Source organism: Protopterus annectens, chromosome 5.part0 (assembly GCF_019279795.1).
Source record: "Protopterus annectens isolate FY-2018-M chromosome 5.part0, PAN1.0, whole genome shotgun sequence".
NCBI classification, from domain to species: domain Eukaryota; kingdom Metazoa; phylum Chordata; order Ceratodontiformes; family Protopteridae; genus Protopterus; species Protopterus annectens.
The window spans coordinates 998,257,111-998,272,971 of record NC_056735.1 but is presented as its reverse complement, the minus strand read 5'-3'; the positions used below and the strand labels follow the sequence as shown (position 1 = coordinate 998,272,971).

Below are 15,861 nucleotides of genomic sequence, written 5' to 3'. Positions count from 1 at the left end.
TAGTTATGAAACAAAACATTTCTTTGCACACAGAGAATAACTTTGATTAAATCTTTTCAAAATATTTGTTGCTTCTTGGAAATGCAGGAACTATATTTAAAAGATTAATAATAAAATAAAATGATGAGAGAGAAAAAAACATAGTACAAATCATTTGTTTTTAGTCTCTTCTTCTTCTCTGAAGTCTTCCACGAAGTTTCAGTTGCCAGTCTCTTTAACGAAGGACTAGCCCATTCCATTTCTTCTATTTTTTCCAAAATCTTATTTTTTTGATAAACAGTAAAGCAGAGTCTAAGTCATCGAAAATTTTAGGACCATCAGGAAGGAAGATTTTAAGCTTGGCAGGAAACAGAAGGTATGTTTTAAACTGTGCTTTTTAAGCTCCCTTATTAGTGGCAGAAAAACTTTTCTTTTAGCTAATACCATGGAAGAATAGTCATTGTCAAAACGCACAGTTGTTTCATTAATCTTAACAGGAGCTTTAGCCCAAGCAGATTTAAGAACCATCTCTTTATCAAAGATGATAGAAATCTAACTATAACTGATCTAGGATAGTTTTTGTTAGAGTTAGTATTAGCTATAGATCTATGTGCTCTTTCGATACCAAAAGAGAATGCTTCTGGTAAATCTAAAGTTTTAGGGAGCCATGTTGTTAAAAAGAAGTAATATTGTTACCTTCAATATTTTCTGGCAGTCCAAAAATCCTAATGTTATTGTGCCTAGATCTATTTTCCAGGTCATCCAGCTTTGTTTGTAAATGTGTATTTTGTTTCAGCAGAAACTCAATGTTGATTTCCTCTTCTTGTATTCTATTTTCCATGTCATTCACAGCTTCTTCTATGCCTGTCATCTGGATCTTCTGTTGTTGCAGGTCCATATGTAACAAGTCTATTTGTTTTGTAGTTTTTTCTATGAAAGTGTCTATTTTAGTATCCATTTTATCCATCTTAGCAGTAAGTTGCTGGACTATAATTATCAGAGACTGAAGTTCTTTCTTGATGCTGGAGTCTTGAGAATTTGTCTTACTGGAACTCATTTCAGACTGATAAACTGACAGGAAAATTTCCAAAGTAATTTCTGACAGGAATATTATTAAGATTTCCTTTCTTTTTTAGATATAGTTCAAGAACTATATAAAACAAATATATTTATAAAGAAAATTACTTCAAAAATTAATTTTTTAAGTAATTAATTCCTGTCAATGTAATGAAATTGGTGGAGCTGAAGAAATCTGCTGCTATCCTGTGTTCATCCTTGGCCACGCCCCCAAACTTGCATATCAGATTGATAGGTATTCTTGATGACACAGAATACATAGGGAGGTCAAACGACATGTAAGTGTCATGCAAACACTGAATACCCCTCTCCCCAGAACAGTATGTTGTATGCAGTAATATTTCTTATTTTTCTATGAATTGTGGATTGTTGAACATAAGCTGATGCAGTACTTTCATCATTGCACTAAAGAATGTATTAATTCATTAATAGGCCTGAATTGTGTAATAGTCTAAACCTGTTGCATTTTACTAATATACTTTTGCAGAACTTTCTTCACAGTCTCCAGCAAATACAAAGTAGCTGACATTTGTCAGGTCATATGTCTACATTATTTGAAGTGATGATCAGAACCATCTGGTCTTCAGCATCCATTATGTCATCATTTTTGCGCTTTACTGTGATACAGTCTTCTCTATAAAATTGGATTGTAAAGGATTTCTGCACTTAATTAAATCTCTTCCTCTGGCAGTTAGTATAGAAGACTGAAGCACCGACTTGTTAATGAGCTGCTTCATGTGGCAAGGGTGCAGGGTTTGAATCTTTCTACCTTCATTTGCCTACTGTGTAACATTTACCAAGTTAGATAACCAGAGAGCGCGTTGGAGAAATTGGGAATTTGGGCTAGGTTTCTTAATGGTCACCAAGACATGTTACTCTTATTTGTTAGCCACGCTCATCCTACTGCATAGTTGATATAGTTCAGGAAATGTTATGACAATATCACCAGCACAGCATTTTTTTATGTAACAGGCAATTTATTCTTTAAGACCGGCAGTCATTATATTTATAGATGATGCACTGACATGCAAAGTTGTTTGCAGCAGCAACCTTTGTATTAGTGGTAGTTCTCTTTAACATGGAATTACTAAGATTACTTTTACTTCTGCAGAGATTGTGCATACTGACTTAAAATACATTATGAGGTTGTTAATATTTCTTATGCTCCCATAAATATATTTCTATTTAAACTGGAATACACATGGGTACATCTTATGGTTTGATTGCTAAGTGATATTTACAATTTAATGTACTTTAATCAAAGCTAACAATAAAGAGCACGTAACTTATTCCTTTATAGCAATAAGGACTGTATACAGTCTACAAAGTTGCTTGGCCATAACTGCTGGTGGGTGTGAGCTGCTCACCTCATGCTTTTATCACCCGGACATTTTTAAATAGTCTTTAATCTGGCTTTGCAGGACTAGTGTGCATGTGTGTGTGCGTGTGTGTGTGAATTAAGTTGGAATACTTTGGCTACAGTGTATTTGTGTGAAAAATTTTGAAATATGTCATTATTAATTGTTTGTCACAGACATCTGAGAAGGATGCAGTCAACAATGTAGCTGTAATTGTTGGGTTTGGGGGACATCTGTAGATAAAACTGACTTGACTCTGCTGAGCTGATAAAGTTAAAACATCATTAGTCTGTCTTTTCATGACTGGCGTCCATTTGTGTATAGTAAATTAGAATACTTTACTGTTGCCATTTTTATGACAATCAGACATGTGATGTGTACATAGTCAATAAAATGGCTATAAATGCTGACCAAGGATATCGGTGGATTATAATAGCAGCAGTTTGAGTGGCCTCTTATGGTTAAAATGTTATGAAAAAGGTAGTTTTGTCATTATTGGTTTATATATTTTGTTTCACTATTTACAGAAGAAATTCAAAAACTACAAATTTAAAACACATTAACAACTGTTGCTATATTAAACAAGAAATATAATTTAAATTAATCAAGAAGGTGAGTCAAAGAACACATGTATTTATGCATGGTCCTAAAAATGTGTGTGTGGGGGGGGGCATAGTTTGAAATCAGCTAGGGGTGCCAGATACATGAATGAATTTCAAGGAAACAGGCACTTACTTACTGTTGCTCATGCTAAGACTGTATTCAGTGTGAAACAATTTTGTTTGGCAAATGGAAATCAGTGTTTATGCTATAAAATTTGAAATAAAGGTTTTAAAATAAATGAAAAATCTCTACAATTCCTGTAAAGTAAAGAAGAAAATGGTATGCACATTGACAGGTTTGAACAGTGTTTATGGTAACTGGAAATAGGTCACTGAGATGGCTTGGGGGGGTTGGTCCATTATGCTGCCTAGGGCCCCATTTGACCATGATCCACCTCTGTTCCATTGGATTGAGTTACTTCAATAGATGTAGTTGAGTAACAAACTGCAGCTGTTTTGTGTGTACTAGTGGATATGTTCTGCTTACTTACACTGCTAAAGGGTGTCAGAGTGTGTGCACTTCTGATGATAGCAGCAGATAATGGATTAAGGGAATTTGTTCTTTTGCCTGTTGTTATGGAGTGTCAGAAATGGTATATTGAAAGTCATGGAGGTGTTGGGGTGTAGAGGGACTCACCCCATGTAAAATAGTGTTTTGACACTTTTCCGTACATTCAGTTTGCTTAGTAAGTTGAGTGTTGTTCAATGATTTGAGGGTGATTATACTTATTATTTGATTGAATCAAATCACTTATATATATATATATATATATATATATATATATATATATATATATATATATATATATATATATATATGGGTCCACTATGTAAGCTTGAAATACCGAAATCCTGAAATTCAGTATTTCAACATTACATAGCCAAAAACCCAAGCACAATGCACAATTCCGAAAACACACAACAGCGAAATTCAAAATGCCGAAACTACGCTACACATACAGTACACACATAAACAAACACAAAACCCCCCTCCACATTCAAATAAATGCATCTACACTATAGATAAGCAGGGGGGCAAGACTCCCTGCACTGCCCATGTGGGGGGGCTGCGCTCCCACACCCCCCTACTTATATATTCTAACTCCAAGATCACACAAACAGAAACACAAACAAAACTCACACAGACACATCTTACAGTCCCTCACACACACACATCACAGTCACAACTCACACTTACACACACTAAAGCCCCTAACCAACACATTTAAACAAACAAACTTACCTAAATTCAACCGATACATCGACACACCGCACCAGCAGAAGCGGAAATTCATCATCTCCATGCTTTAGGATTTAGAATTTCGCGCTTCTGCCAGTTTCGGAACTTTTGAGTTATATATATGGGTCCCCTTCACATGATCGACTTTTCACAAAGTCGAAATTCATATGGCCGAGACTATATGATTGCTTTTGAAAAGCCGACCATGGGGAATTGCTATCTCCATACAGCGCAGAATGGGAAAATTTACCTCTTCTGCACTGTAGTGCGATCTCAGAGTTGGTATATTTAAGTTACAGGGGTGTGTGGGGGCCAGCGACCCCCATGGGGGGGTACAGGGGTGCTTGCCCCTCTGCTAACAGTTTTAAGGTAAGTGTTCATTGTGTTTTTTTGTGTTTATTTTACATGGTCGGCTTTCCAAAAGTTGATCATATGGTCTCGGCCATATGAAAGTCGACTTTGTGAAAAGTCAACCATGTAAAGTAGACATATATATATATATATATATATATATATATATATATATATATATATGTTTACCATTAAAATGTTGACTGCACATAGTTGAATGTGGACATTGCCAACAAATTTACATGAAATCCAAACTGCTAATTTTACAAAATGCCTAAAAAAACCCAAAAAACAAGCATTGATATTTATGACCGATTTTGCACCTAAAAATAAGTGCTAACATGGGTCATAAAGGGGTCAAGATTTTGCAGTTTGGAATATTGTGTTCGATTTTTTCAACAGTTAGTGTTCAGAGTTCACATTAAGTGGTGTTGATGATGTGCAATCAACATTTTGATGGCAAACCTACACACACATATATATATATATATATATATATATATATATATATATATATATATATATATATATGGGTCTATGTGATATAAACAAAATCCCACTTACCCGACTTTCATAACATTGAGCCGAGAATACTGAAAGTCCAAAACACCGACCGCTTGGATCACCGACATTAAACTAAAGGAAAGTAACCTGTTGCCCAACTCAACAAACTGAAACGGAACACACAAACACACTCCATGTGGTGGGGCTGTTCCCCTCCCAACTGACTATACTAACTCCAAGATCACACTACCATAGAGGTCCGGGCAAAGGTCAGCATGCTGGCCAAGCAGTTACTTACCTTTAGTTAAATGTTGGTATTCTGAGTGATCAGAGTTTTGGACTTACGTTGTCCTCAGCTTGATATTTATGAAAGTCGGGTAAGTGAGATTTTGTTTATGTGAAGGGAACCCAAATATACATATAACTATATCTATATCTATATTTATCTATCTATATATATCTATATATATATATATATATATATATATATATATATATAATTTATTTATTTATTTTTTTTAACTAAAATTTAAATGGTGTAGAGCTACATGCAGGCAGCGTAAACACTGTAGCAACTGTTTACTACACTTGTAGCAAATAGTTTACAACAGTTTAAAAGAAGAAATTGTATTTTTTAGTAAAACATGTTGAAGGAGTGTCGACGGAAGAGCTGAGGGGGCATGGATCTAATTGTAATAAGCTGACCACTACAATGTATGAGAATAATTTGCTTATTTGTTCATGTGTGGTGGGCGCATCCTAGACCTTTTTCAACTTACTCTCAAATCTCCAATGTTTGAAGAGCTGAATATTTGGTAAAACACAGTATATTACAACTGCTGTATACATTTTTTGCCTTATAAATAATGTAAAAGGAATTTTTTACATTGTAACCAAGTGACTGTCATGGTAAGTAAAAAGATACTGAGAGTATTAAATAACTTAAAATACACGGTTTAACAAAGGTGTGAGCTTCCTTCTTAGTTGTTAGCAAATGTGTCATATTTTACCTATTTCACATTGTGCAAGATAGTGTGTTTTTTTGCGTTTTGAATATGGAAGCTTGACTGTAGCTGTAGTTTTGCTTAACTATTGTGCTTGTTGATGTTATTTGATTATTTCCTTTACACCATAACTACTCTGGGACGCAGGATAAAAACACACAGATGTGACTATCAACAATGGCTCCTTGAATGACTGTATACATCCATATGTGTGCTTGTGGTTAAATGAATGAACAAATACATAATGGCTAAGAAGTGTATTTCATCTCACAACTGTGAGAACCATACAGTGCATCCCATCACACAACCCCCCCCCCCATACTCTCAATTCTTAGCTCAAGAATAAGAGACAAAGACCCAACAGTCAGGAACAGATTTTAAATCTTTATCTTATATACTTACATTATCAAGCATTTTCTGAAGGACACAAAGTGGGAAACTCACATGACTGACATTTAGTGGATGCCTGTAACCTAGAATAATTTGCCAGGAAGACAAGCAACAAAGCAACATAATTTTTAATTTTTTGATCATGAATTCTGGACAAAGCCAAAGATAATTGGGAGAAGCTCCCTAAATGATACATTTTAAATACTTTTTTTATCATTAACAGATCAGGTCTCAAGTGAAATGACACAAGAGTTAAGGGTGGCATTGTAATCGTGGAGGATTAAGGCTACAACTGAAGGGTTCAAGGTTTGATTCTCTCACTGTGAGCAAGCCTCTTTAATCAGGAACCAGCTAACCTGGAACATTCTGCACACACACTTGCATACCTACACACCCTTGTGCCCTGTTGGAACATTCTGCACACACACTTGCATACCTACACACCCTTTGTGCCCTGTTGGCACATTCTGCACACACACTTGCATACCTACACACCCTTGTGCCCTGTTGGAACATTCTGCACACACATTTGCATACCTACACACCCTTTGTGCCCTGTTGGCACATTCTGCACACACACTTGCATACCTACTCACCCTTTGTGCCCTGTTGGCACATTCTGCACACACACTTGCATACCTACTCACCCTTTGTGCCCTGTTGGAACATTCTGCACACACACTTGCATACCTACTCACCCTTTGTGCCCTGTTGGAACATTCTACACACACACTTGCATACCTACTCACCCTTTGTGCCCTGTTGGAACATTCTGCACACACACTTGCATACCTACTCACCCTTTGTGCCCAGTTGGCACATTCTGCACACACACTTGCATACCTACTCACCCTTTGTGCCCTGTTGGAACATTCTGCACACACACTTGCATACCTACTCACCCTTTGTGCCCTGTTGGCACATTCTGCACACACACTTACATACCTACTCACCCTTTGTGCCCTGTTGGAACATTCTGCACACACACTTGCATACCTACTCACCCTTTGTGCCCTGTTGGAGCATTCTGCACACACACTTGCATACCTACTCACCCTTTGTGCCCTGTTGGAACATTCTGCACACACACTTGCATACCTACTCACCCTTTGTGCCCTGTTGGCACATTCTGCACACGCACTTGCATATCTACTCATCCTTTGTGCCCTGTTGGAATATTCTGCACACACACTTGCATACCTACTCACCCTTTGTGCCCTGTTGGCACATTCTGCACACACACTTGCATACCTACTCATCCTTTGTGCCCTGCTGGAACATTCTGCACACACACTTGCATACCTACTCACCCTTTGTGCCCTGTTGGCACATTCTGCACACACACTTGCATACCTACTCACCCTTTGTGCCCTGTTGGCACATTCTGCACACACACTTGCATACCTACTCACCCTCTGTGCCCTGTTGGAACATTCTGCACACACAAGTGCATACTTACTCACCCTTTGTGCCCTGTTGGCACATTCTGCACACACACTTGCATACCTACTCACCCTTTGTGCCCTGCTGGAACATTCTGCACACACACTTGCATACCTACTCATCCTTTGTGCCCTGTTGGAACATTCTGCACACACACTTGCGTACCTACTCACCCTTTGTGCCCTGTTGGAACATTCTGCACACACACTTGCATACCTACTCACCATTTGTGCCCTGATGGAACATTCTGCACACACACTTGCATACCTACTCACCATTTGTGCCCTGTTGGAACATTCTGCACACACACACTTGCATACCTACTCACCCTTTGTGCCCTGTTGGCACATTCTGCACACACACTTGCAAACCTACTCACCCTTTGTGCCCTGTTGGAACATTCTGCACACACACTTGCATACCTACTCACCCTTTGTGCCCTGTTGGAACATTCTGCACACACACTTGCATACCTACTCACCCTTTGTGCCCTGTTGGAACATTCTGCACACACACTTGCATACCTACTCACCCTTTGTGCCCTGTTGGAACATTCTGCACACACACTTGCATACCTACTCACCCTTTGTGCCCTGTTGGAACATTCTGCACACACACTTGCAAACCTACTCACCCTTTGTGCTATATATATATATATATATATTTTTTTTTTTTTTTTGCTTTTGCTTACCATGTTTGCCCAAATGGATTTAGTCATAAAACCCTTTTCAGAGAAGGCCTGGGGTGAAAGGCTCCAACATATTACAAACATTTTTAAACAAGCATTCAGTAATATATAAAAAACGGACATTAAATAATATATTTTATCAATTCCACAAACAGTGAATGGAAATGGAACTGCTTACAAGAAAATGTGATGTAATTAAGAAAAACGGTGGATTGCTCAGCTGAAGAGTAAATTTCAGCATGCAAGAAGCTCGGGGTGAGTTTGTTTTACTGGGGCACTCAGGGTGCCCCACACATTTTTACAGGGGAGCATGTGCTCAACCACTAGTTTGCCAGATTCTTGTTGAACCTAAGCTGTACATAATGGATAGAAATTAGATGTTATCTGGGTTTATTTCACTTGCCTTCGCTGAAATAAAATTACTTTCTATAATTTTTAAAAGGCCATATAGTCTGCTTCCTCAAATTTTCTGACAGTGAATAGCATCTGTTTGTTCATATACATATTGGTTACGGTCAGTAAAGCTAAGTAGAAGGGAAAAACAAGCAAAAAAAAAAAAAACAGAAAAGACAAAGAAATAAAGCAGATGTCCCACGAGATGGGAAATACAGACTGTCTTCTCCAAGGACATTACATGCTACATTGGGCAACTAGCTTGAAACAATTTGATGGCTTCCTCAAGTAGATCAGGAGAAATACATAGGAGGTAATCCCTGATTTCCCCCGAGGAACTGTACAAATAAAATGTGTTGATTTTTTATTTATTTACATTTGTAAAATGAGGTACAGCACTGATATCATGGAACCATTTTCACACTTCACTCCAGGAAACAAATATTGAAGCAAAGGTTAAGGGAAAATTTAGTTCATTATTAGTAAGCAAGAAGTGTACTTTTAGTAATACACCACTACTAATATAGAAGACATTAGGCCTGATTCATACAGGTTACCATAAAGTGTACACTGTGTGTATGCTTACTGTAGCCTTTCTAAGTGAATAGACAGCACAAGCATTGTGGCTGGAATGTTCTTGAATTCAGAGTATGCTTTGTGCTCACCCTTATGAATCCATCCTAAAGATTCTATTTAGCTATAACAGTAATAAATGTTGCAATACAGTATATAACTGTTACAAATGTTTGTATAGTACACTGTGTTATTTACAATACATGCAAGCAACTAAAGTGCTATTTAGGAGAGGGAGATAAGACAGGCATCTTTTTTCTTAAACACCTTTATTAAATTGTCACTCAAGGAATAGAGAAACATACATTAACTGGGAAGAAAATTAACCATATTAATATATTTTCCTTTTACATCCATGAAAAATCATATATATTTTCATTCTTTACAGGTATCATCGGTCCAACATTACACAACTTGCTTATCTCCTGCCTTCCCTTAAATCACACTCCTCCTCCTGAACACTATTTTATTATTTATTTTTTTTATTTAACAATTGTTGACCGGGCTAGTCTATCTGGATATAAGTCCATTTTCAGTAGAGGCCCGGGGAGAAAAGCTCCAAAAATTGACCAACGATTTAATACAAATCAAAGTTAGAGGGCACTTGTGATCGTGAAGAAAATCCATAATTGTTTGGTTATGTTAACAATAACAGATAAAATAATTAGAATACAACAGTTAAATTCACAATAAAAAATCTCATCCCATTAAATCCACAACAATAAGTTTTTTTTTTTTTTTGTTAATACAAGGAGTAGAGAGGGGATTAGTGATGGTACAATGAGACAGAAAGAAAAAGAGGGGGAGGAAATACAGAGAGGTTTGCTAAGAATAAGGTAGGAAGGAGAGGTAATGAAGCTGGGAGAAGTAGTTCAAATTTGCAGGTTATGTGGCTTATAGAATCAGAATAGCACAATGTGAAATAATTTAGGAAGAGTAATCTAGTAATATGCAGGAAGGGAGATTTTTAGTCAGGGTTGCTGCATGGACAGAGCCAGTGGTTTGTGAGATAAAGTTTTAGCTTCTTTTTGAAGAGTGTGGAAGAGGAGATTGTAGTGAGGTCTGTTGGGAGTTGGTTCCAGGATTTCCCTACTACATAGGAGAAAAGTGAGTCTCCTGCTTTATTATTGGATTTATGTGTGGATACTAAACGTTTGTGAGATGAGCGCAGGTTAGAAAGATTTTTATAGGGACTGATAAGTTTGGTAAGAATTGGTGTTTTTTCAGGAAAGTAAAGGATTTTTTGTGTTATAATAAGTTGCTGAGATAACAGTTGATTGTGCAATTCAAGCCAACCAAGTTGTTTTAAGTTGAAGCAGTAGTGAGTTCTAAAAGGGGAGCTGGTAGCAAAATGGGCTATACTATTATAGGCGGTAGATCATTTATTCAGGTTGGTTTTGGATAGGTTAGTATATAAAGGTGATGCATACAAGAGAGTAGAGATGAGGTGGGTGTGGGCAATGGTAGTTCTGGCTGTAGGAGTAAGGAAAGGCTTAATTTTGTAGAGGGAGCCAATTTTTTTGTTAATGGATTTAATAGTGGAATTAATATGAGTGTCATAGTTTAGGTTATGGTTGATAGTAACCCCTAAAAGTTTGTTTGTTGTGTCAGGAGATATGACTGTGCCATTTTTAGATACGATAGAGAAATGAAGTATGTTAGCTTTATGTGTGGGAGTGAATAGCAGTAGTTTAGTCTTATTTGGGTTAAGGAGGAGACAACACTGTAAGAACCAGTTTTCTACAAGCTGAAAGACATTTTGGGTGAGGGATTGAAGTATGGTAGGGTTAGTGGCTGAGGAGATCAAGGTGGAGTCGTCAGCATATTGAATGGTTACTGCTTGGGGGATACTAGAGGCAAGATCATTAATAAATATGGAGAATAATAGAGGACCTAAGATAGATTCTTGGGGACGCCAAGGGAGACAGGAAGAGGGGATGATAGAGTGTTTTCCCAGAGGACTGCCTGTTTTCAATTATCTAGGTATGACTTGAACCACTGTAGTGCCAGAGTATCAAGTGAGAGAGACTTTAGAAGATTCATGAGAATTTGATGATTAACCATGTCGAATCCTTTAGAAAGATCTATAAAGATAGCAGATGAGAAGATGTTATTATTGCGGTTTTTATTTATGTGATCGGTAAAGGAAAGAAGAGCAGTTGTAGTGCTATGGGAGGGATGAAATCCATGCTGAGAGGGGGTTAGTAGACCATTAAGAAGGAGATGGTCGAGCAATTGTTGGTGTATACATTTTTCCATGATTTTAGCTAAAGGAGAAAGAAGGGCAATAGGACGGTAGTTTGAAAGTTCTGTTGAGTTTCCACCTTTATGAAGGGGAATAATATGAGAGATCTTCCAGATGAAAGGGATAGTGCCTTCTTTGATGGTTCTGTTTATAAGGATAGAGATAGGATAGGCAATAGCTTTAGCTGCAATTTGAAGATATTGAGCAGGTAATAAGTCAGCAGAGGGGGTAGAGGGTTTGAGTTTTGAAAGGAGGGTACTGATGAGGGATGTAGATACAGGTTGTAATTGAAAAGTGGGTGGGGAGGGAAAAGAAGAGGGTGGTGACAATGTAAGAATGGGAGGTAACGAGTTTGCAAGTGACTGGATAGCTTCGGTAAAGAAATTGTTAAAGGAGTCAGCAATCTGTTTAGGATTATTTTTAGCAATACTAGCAGGGGTTGTTGTCTTAGATGTGCCTGGGTGTAATAATGCATTAATCCCTGTCCAGAATTTCTTTGGGTTCTGCTGGTTATTTTGCTGGAGGTGAAAGAAAAAGTTTTTCTTTGTCAAGACGTACAGATGATTTAGTGGAATTTCTTAGGTGTTTAAAATTAGTGTGATCAGATGGATCTTTGGTGGCTCGCCATTTAGACCAGAGTTTGTTTCTAAGCAACATTTTGTGTTTGGTTTCTTTTGTAAGCCATGGGGCAGTTTTAGTCCTAATTCTAATGGTACAGGTAGGGGCATGGAGGTTAAGAATTTCGTGGAACTTAGAATTGAAGTAGGCTACTGCTTCATCAAGCTGAAGGTATTTTAGGGGTGACCAGTTACAAAGTCTAAGTTAATTTTGGAAGGCTTCAGGGATAAATGTTTTATTGGATCGAGTGGTTCTGAAGGTAGTAGATCTAAGTATGTTGGACTTATGTCGATGTAGGTATGTTAGGGAGTGATCACTTATGTCATCGGGAAGAATTCCAATTGCGTAATTTGAAGGGGAGGAATTTATAAGGATCCAGTCAAGGATGGATTCTTTTTTGGTGGGCTTGTGGATTCGAGTGGGTGAAGAGACTATTTGAGTAAAGCCATGTAGGTTAATGTGGTTAGATGGGCTATTGGTATTACAGGTATTCCAGTCTATGTTAAAGTCACCTAGTATTAAGGTTTCTTGTGGATAAGTAGTAGAAAGCCAGCTAAGAATATTTTCAAGGCGGTTGATATTGTTGCCAGATGGAATATATGAGCAAAGAATATAAATGGCCTTATGAGTGTTTAGTTGTAGTTTAGTAAAAAGAATTTTCAGAGTTAGTGTCTGATGGAAGACAAGAGTTTAATGTTGTTAGTTGGAGATCTGTTTTGTAAAGTATGGCTATGCCTCCTCCTTTCTTGTTAGGGCGATCAACTCTAACTATATTGTATCCTGGTGGGGTAATTTCGCAGTCTAGTACTTGTAGTTTTAACCATGTCTCAGTAAGGCATAATATGTCAAAGTTGTGTAGTTGTTAATACTTCAAATGTTTAAGTGGGCTACTAATAGGGAGTTAGCTGAGTGGTTAGGTTTATATTGGGATGAGGAAGGATATCCAGTTGTGAAAATGGGAGAGGTAGAGGAAGGGCCTGGGTTTGGGTGAATGTCACCATCTAAAAGGAAATGATGCTGAAAATTGTAAGTAGGAGTTAGTATAAGATGTAGTAATGTTTGTGGTTTCTTCCCATGGTGTAGTTTGTAGAGAATATGGTTAACTCTATGATATTTTGGGAAGAAATAGTTTGATGTGTAAGTTATGTTGATATGTTTTAGAAGAAGAGGTGATGTAGTAAAGGAAGTTTGTTTAAAGGAGTGTTGGAGGTTAGAGCAGTGGAGGTGTTCATAGGAAGTACAGATGTAGATAGTGTAAAGAGAAGGGAGAATAGATAATAGGAGTAGGGATATGAGGTAGGGTGTAAAGGATGATATAGGCATTGTGAAATGAGGTGGAGCTAGGGAAGTAAAGAGATAGGCAGGGAGGAGAAGGATGTTAATTGGTTAGGTAATTAGGAGGATATTTGAGAGGGAAGGAAAGTAATTGGCTGAATGGGGGAGTAGGAGTGGCCTGGAAGGTATAAGGGTAGGTGTAGTTGGGGTGGGTGGGAATTGGGGGTAGGGTAGGGGAGCGGAGTGAGCCCTAAGGGCGAATGGAGTGGGCAGAGCCAAGCAAGGAGGAGAAAGACCAGACTGAGAAAAACAATTAGTGAAATGCTGATTGCTGTTGGCAAGTTAAAATCAGGTAGAGAGTCAGAGCAAGGTTGGGAGAGTAGCAGGATAATAAAGAAAAGTGGAAGCTCAAAGTGTATATAGGTAGAATTCAATACAGTAACAAAAGCTATAAATAAATAAGTAGAAACTTGGGAGAAGTAAGTAATAAGAGGACGAGTTCACCTAGTACAGGAGATAAGAGGGAATGGGATAGATTTATAGGTGAGAGGGAGCCATCTAGTGGGAAAACAGGTAGATTCCACAGCAAAACAAGGAAAAAAGCAGCAATCTGGAGGTGGGTGAGAAAGGGAGTTGGAGCAAAGTAAAGACCACGCAAGGGGCTTGGGGGAGTAGAGGGAGTAAAGAGCTATGGCTGCCGGCTGTCCAGGAGGGGTAGGGAATTTCAATATGTTAACAGTTTCAAGAATTAAACTGATTACATAGCAGTGGACATATTTTTAGCATGTACTGTTCCCACACTTTCCATTTATCTCTATGTAATTTGCACCATCCCTTTCTAAAGACCCCTCTACCACTTTATTATCTCTTTTATAATATTCAATTCTTCAAATACAGTTAGTTTAGACTTTGATTTCCATTTTCTAGTAATTGCTTTTTTGGCAGCCAACAGAATTAAACTTAACAAAGCTTTACTATGTCTACACAATTCAGATTCTGAGTCCTAGCTCAAAAGAATAATTTCCTTAGTTACACCCTTTTGCTCACTCAGTATTTCTGACAGCTTACTCTGCACGGAGTTTTTAAAATCTGCCAACTCATTACACTCCCAAAATGTATGCTCCCAGTTATCTCTTTCTTCCCCATCACATCTTCAACATTTGCTGTCTACCTGAAGAAAAATTCTGTGAAGTCTGATTTGGGTATAATACCTACGCAAACATTTCCAAGCAAAAATCCTAAATCTAAATCTGGACTTTGTTGCATACTTGGAAGCCATACATATGTCCTCCCATTTCTCCCTTATAAACTGCTTTTCCAGTTTCTCTTCCCAATTTTTTCTAACTTCCTCTGATCGAATCTCATAGTTATCATGCAATATTGTATATGCCCTTCCAATTATCCCTTTTTTAACAGCAGCTTCTGTAACAGCTTCAACTAAAAATTATACCAGAACAAATCTTTCACTTAGGATTCTTCTATTCCTTTCTCTTTGGCTATCTGATATCAATATTTGTTAGGGAAGGCAGTATGTGGGACTGTAGTTCAAACATCTTCTTGGCCTCATCCTACTCTATTACCTTTCCCTCTCTAGTTATTTGCTCTTAATACCCTGGCTACATTGCCAATTTTCTCCAGTAAATCCCAGCTCCCCCTTACCTATTTTCTGTACTCCTACTTGCAGTCCTTCTTATTAGCAAAATATCATTTCTCCATTCTCATGCTGGCTTAGTTCTTAAAATACCTTCTTGCTACTTTATGAATATAATATTCTGTATGGTTGTTATTATTCTCCTTAAGGATCGGCATCAAAATCACACTTTCTCCTTATTTTTTAACTTCCCATGTGCTTCATCATCATCCCTTTCCACATTGAATTCTAACCTTCTGCTTGTGTTATATTTATGAGCCTTAACTGTGTAGCTGTAAAATATCCCTTCAAATCAGGTAATCCTAAACCACCTTGTTCTATTGGATGGATCATCTTATCCCACTTAACTTTTGCCCTCTTCCCCTCTCAGGTAAATTCATTCACCTCTTTATTATTATTGTCTACAACTTTTCTGGGTGATAAAAATATGACTGACCCATATACAAAACTAAAGGGACTAAAAATATTTT

At 37.6% G+C, this 15,861-nt stretch overlaps 1 protein-coding gene across 1 annotated transcript in view; it reads right to left on the bottom strand.

The window, feature by feature from the left end:
* Positions 1 to 15,861, bottom strand: part of GRB7 (growth factor receptor bound protein 7) — a 2,830,640-nt gene that overhangs the window by 1,381,836 nt on the left and 1,432,943 nt on the right. The window lies entirely within an intron of this gene.